Source organism: Podarcis bocagei, assembly GCF_964188305.1.
Source record: "Podarcis bocagei genome assembly, chromosome: 2".
Classification (NCBI taxonomy): Eukaryota; Metazoa; Chordata; class Lepidosauria; order Squamata; family Lacertidae; genus Podarcis; species Podarcis bocagei.
In genome coordinates this window covers 44069193-44075192 of record NC_138126.1, presented here as the reverse complement: position 1 = coordinate 44075192, position 6000 = coordinate 44069193, and positions in this window count along the sequence as shown.

Genomic DNA, 6000 nt, shown 5'->3' with positions numbered 1-6000 from the left:
CTTGGAAAAAGGACTCTTTTCCCTGCCACCTCCCGCCATAATCCCTCAAGCGTGAGGACATGTTCACACACCCCACCCAGGGATGTGCCCAGGGGTGACAAATGCTGAGCTGTTAGTTTCCAAAAGCCCATCACCGGACTTGCCCCAGGTTATGGATGTGCAAAGGGAGCTCTATTGTCCTTTGAAGGTGGGTACTTGAGAGGTTCCTGGACATGTTCTGCCTATGCTAATCTTGTACCAAGGACTTGTCTGGACATGTCTGCCAAGGTTGAACTAGTGTAACCCCTGTCTACCCCTCCCCTTTTGTGGCAAGTCAGTGATGTAAAGATGATGTATCAATGATGCTGTACGAACTGTATTCTGGGATATTGTGGGAAGTTTTAAAAGTCAGTGTCGCCCCATGCTCTGGGTTCCTTACTCCTGTGGGGACCTGTTGCGCAACAATAAATATCATGGTCTACTGACCCCTGTATTGCTGCTCCAGCCAAACTGACGGCGGTTTGGCTGGAATTTCCTTCTTTTACCGACTGCATGGACCCGCGGGGGACTTGTACCCCAACGAGCTGGGCTGTTGAGTAGTCTCTAACCCCAGAATTTTCCGTATCAATATTAATAAGTGTTATTTGCCACAGATGCATCTCTACTAGGAAGAACTGCTTCTGAGAAACAGCAAACAGACATCAATTGGGGGTCGTGGAGGGGGTTCAGTCTGGAGTGGTGGCTCTGGCCATCCCATTCTGCACATTCATTCAGTGTGTAGAAGGGGTCATGTGTACCTTCCCAGGTTAGTCGCAGCCTTCGTTGATTAAAAGGTTATATTAATAAAGATGTTTAAAGGATATTTTGCACATGTTCTGATAATGGACTTCTCACAGGAATCTAGTTGGGCACTGAGAACAGGATGGTGGACTAGATAGGCCTTTGGTCTGATCCAGCAGGGCTCTTCTTATGTTCTAAAGCTGATTCGACAGAAGTGGATGTAGAACAGAGGCAGAAGGACTTGTTCAGGAATGTTCAACATCTTCCAAGCAGGCACCACTATCAGAACTTAACAAAGCATAGAGCAGACAAGAACAAGGTTATAAGCACCTTGATTGGAGAGCCTTGGTAAAAATCACCCACTCTGATTGGAAACTAGACCTGTCAGTCACACAACAGCTATTCTTGCCCCTCTCACCCCATCTTGGTGTTTTCCTTATATGGCAGGCCATTTTCGCAGACACGCTGCCTGCAGCCATTTTGAAACGTCTCACATCCCCACTTTGTTTCTGTGTACTTTGGAGAAATCCCATGTTGGCTCCTGATTTGGAATTTGTCCAAATCTTTTGCATACCCCTGACTGGCTGGTATGCAGTATGGGTGCAGCCTGAAGCCCACTGACAAAGCTTTAATTGATTTCAAGGAATCGCTGCTGCTCTTTTCTCATTCTTGGAGATAAGACATTTGCACATATAAAGCATGCTTTCAGGATAGCTTCATCATCAGCTCAACAGGCAGCGGTGAATGTGACAGATTAAAGTCCACCATTGCTCACTACAACTGTTGGTTACTGGCCAGATAGCTGAATTAAAGTCTCATCCAGATAGGAATCTGGTTTAGTGCAGTTATTATACGTGGCAGTCATTCTTGTGGACTGTGCCACCTGTGATGATCACTGGTCCGTCATTGGGCCCACCAGGGATTACTATGGCAATTGCTCTTTTGTGGTTTGTGGCAGTTTGATTAGTTCGTAAGTCCACAGCTCAGTGTTGTAGGGACAGCTAACAGGTCAGCAGATATATCCTGAAAGGGGGTGACTGGATGAGAATGGAACAGCATAGTCAGTCAAGGATATTTAAGTTGATAAAGATATACACGGTATGGAGAAAGCAAATTGTGATAATCTCCTCTCCCCTTCCTCTTAATACTAGAACCGGGAGACACCCAACAAAATTGTTGGGCAGCAGGTTCAGGACTGACCCAAATAAAACTTTTCTTCAAACAAAGCACCATTCATTTATGGAATTTGCTACAAGATGTGCTGATAGTCCTGGGGTAGATAGCTTTGAAAGGAAATTTGGAAAACTGAATGGAGGATAAATCTATCCAAAGCTGCAGGGAAAGTGTGGCCCACCCATGTAGTGTGTAGGGGTGGGGCTTCTGGGAGTAGTCCAAAAACACCTGGAGGACCAGAGGCTCCCCACCCCTACTCAGGTGATTGTCTGATGTTACAGTATTTGTAGAGGTGCCAAGGGAAGGAGTCATAACTAACCCGGTATCATTTCTTTATTTTTATTGTGTAAACGTTGTATATTTATCTTATTTCACTCAATAATATTATGTGCACAAGATGGCTTATTAAATCATTTGTCTAAAACAAATGATGAGGAAACTTTGGCCATCTAGATTTTGTCAGCAGCAGATTCAGGACAGACCCAAATATTTATTCAAACAAAGCATGGTTCATTTATGGAATTTGCTTCGAGGTGTGCTGATGGCCCTGGATTACATGGCTTTAGAAGGAGATTAGGAAAACTGAAAGGAGGACAAGTCTGTCGGAAGCTGTAGGCCAGGGATGGGGAGACTGTGGACCTCCCACCAATCCTGATAGTTGTCGATGCTATCTAGGACTGATAGTATCTGGATTCCAGTAATATCTGAAGGGCCGCAGGTTCCCCACCCCGATCTAAAACTATTGTGTACAGAATGATAAACACACACACACACCCCTCTTAAAATATCATTGCAGTCTACTGAAATATTATCATGTCTATGAAGCAGGAATTGAAGCATAGAAGACAAAAATCTACTGCCTGAAGACCTGGCCAAATAGAACAAGTTATAATAAGGTAAGCCTTAAGGAGCTTCCAAGTGGTCAACAGGGAGAGTACTACACAGCCCTCACAGAAGTCTGTATTCTGTATTTTGGGTGCCACTGTTAGGAAGGCCCTTCCCTCTAGTTAACTGTAGAAGCCTACCTCTCATAACTTAAGGGAGGCACCTGGAACACTTCTTCCCCACTTGAGGATTTTATTGTTATGTTCAGAGGCAGTAAGGTTAATCTCCTCCTCCCTGGTGAGATAAAGATGTATCCCAACTGAACACCAAACTTGTTCACATGGCCTAAGACCCTGCATTGCCTTTCCACTTTTCACAATAAGCTAGGTCATAGGCAGCAAGGGACAGGCCTTTTACAACTATAGCCCTGAAGCTATGGAATGACATATGACCTCGGGTTACAGACGCTTCAGGTTACAGACGCTGCTAACCCAGAAATAGTACCTCAGGTTAAGAACTTTGCTTCAGGATGAGAACAGAAATCGCGCAATGGCAGTGCGGTGGCAGCGGGAGGCCCCATTAGCTAAAGTGGTACCTCAGGTTAAGAACAGTTTCAGGTTAAGAACGGACCTTCAGAACGAATTACCGTAAGTTCTTAACCCAAGGTACCACTGTATCGTTTGTGCTGTGAACATCTCAGCTGGTGTTTCTTCTTTTTTCTTTTTAAAGGAAGTGGAAAAACCACTACAGTTGTCAAAGGCAGGCTGGGTTGGGCCTGTATGTCTCTCTCCAGTTCAGGTTTGATGATATGTGGAGCATTTACTGGATTTGCTGATTTCTGCTATTGTTGTCGGTATTTTGTATTTAAGATAAGCAACCACAAGCACCTCCTAGAAGCAGGAATAAATAAATAAAAAGGCACATTCTGAAAGTGAAGTGAGAAAGAGCAGGGAGCAGCTCTCACCAATGCAACTGATTCCGCATTCCCATCATGTTTTCAAAAAGGGACGCCTGTCATTTGAGTGCCGTCACATCTTAAAATGCCATTTTACAAAATATAAGGTACTTAATACTTCGTACAGCAGCAGCCATGCTCTCCCACGCAAGCAGCTGCCTTTGCAGGAGACGAGGGGACCGCAGCTGACCCGCCTCTTACGAAATCCTCCTTCCGCATATGCAATTCTTCCTTCCACTTCAGAGTCCTGTGATTAGTTTTATAACCTGGAGGGGAGATATAACTGGTGTGACCTTGGTAGTCATGGAAAATACAGGGAAAATTAGGAAAAGCAGGGCATAAGCTTGGTGAAAAGAATTAATGGAGGCCTGGCACCTTTGTTCCAGAAAGCCATTTCTCACCAGGCAGGTACATCTTTGAACCGCAGGTGCTGCAGACGTAGCAAAAATGCTCTCAAGCCTTTTGTTAAGCAACCCAGCAGGCGCCTAGAGGAAGACTTGATTCTTAAAAAAGGGAACAACAACAACAACCACGGATGGAACATTCAGTTAATAAACATGCACACAACACAAAACAAATGCCTAACTCCAGAACAGCAGAGTTTATTCTAGTTTTCATGGAAACCCATCTCCATAAAAGGATTTCTGGGAATAAATTAGCACTGACATTTTAACGCTGCCACACTGCTGGATGGCTCTAGGACAGGATATGACTCCTTCTGTTCTAATTGGTCGGCAGAGTGCCTTTTTCAAAGGCGGCATCCTGCATTTCTCCTCACTTAAGGCAAGGCAATAGGGGGTATTTATTAACAACCTGTCTTCTCCGCAAAGAAGAGAGCAATTCAATGCAACCGTTTCCTGCAACAGTAAACAGCCCTTCTTCAGATGCATGGAAAGACATGTACAGATAGACCTGAATTTAGCTCCACTGATTCCAGTGTGACAGACATAACTAGTGCCCACTGGATCATGGCATTTGCTGATTTAGATTTCTTGTAATGTTAGGGCAACAGCCCATGGGCACAAATCACTTTGCAAAAGCAATTCTACTTTAGCCTAACAAAGCAGTTAAGAAAGCATGTATTATTTTAAAGGTGAAAGCATAACGGGCACTTCCAGATGGCTCTGTCTGCAATCCATACCTATGGAGATTCATATAGAATAAGGAAATCAGGTAGTCGGTTTATATGGAAGGAAGACCATTAGTCCATCCAGCTCCATGCTACCTATACTGACTTAGTGGCTCTCTATGATTCTAGAGAGGGACGTGGGTGGCACTGTGGGTTAAACCAAAGAGCCTAGGACTCGCCGATCAGAAGGCCGGCGGTTCAAATCCCCGCGATGGGGTGAGCTCCCGTTGCTCGGTCCCTGCTCCTGCCAACCTAGCAGTTCAAAAGCACGTCAAAGTGCAAGTAGATAAATAGATACCGCTCTGGCGGGAAGGTAAACGGCGTTTCTGTGTGCTGCTCTGGTTCGGCAGAAGTGGCTTAGTCATGCTGGCCACATGACCCAGAAGCTGTACGCCGGCTCCCTCAGCCAATAAAATGAGATGAGCGCCGCAACCCCAGAGTTGGCCACGGCTGGACCTAATGGTCAGGGGTCCCTTTACCTTTAAGGTTCCAGAAAAGAATCTTTCTGTACCCAATCTGGGCTGTGAGTCCTGGAAGACCTGCTGCCTGCCTTGCAGGCCTTTTTCCACCTGGCCTGGGAGGGCAGGGCCCTGACTGACTCCAGCTGCAAAAGCTGAGGCTACTGAGGAAGTCAGAGACCACCTTGGCTGTCTCTTAGTGCAGACCCAGGTCATCGAGCCTGAGCTTCCACAGCTACAGCCTGCCATGAGCCATCATGGGCAGGACTGGCAGCAACAGCACCAGATATATTCTGTGCTTATGGTGATATTTTATCCTAATTTATTCTAATTATGCTGTTTTAAATGTGCACTTTATTGGAGCTCCAGTGGCAATGTTTTATTTTCTTTTGAATTTTTTTTTTGCTAAGTTTGTTGTGTTAAATGTGCATTCTGTAGTTGACCTCCTTTGTAATGTTTTATTTTGATATCTTTAAGATAAAAATTTTAGTTTCCTGTGAAGTATGTTGCTTTGAATGCATACTTTATACAGGTATTTGACTTTCTTCAGCAATGTTTTATTCTGGGTTGTTTTATTTGATGTTTTAATGTAGGTTGTAAACCACTTTGAGGTTTTTTTCTTGAAAATATAAAGTGGTATAGAGATGAAATAATAATAATTTAATAATAGTATCTGGGTGTTGATCTTGGGACGTTTTACG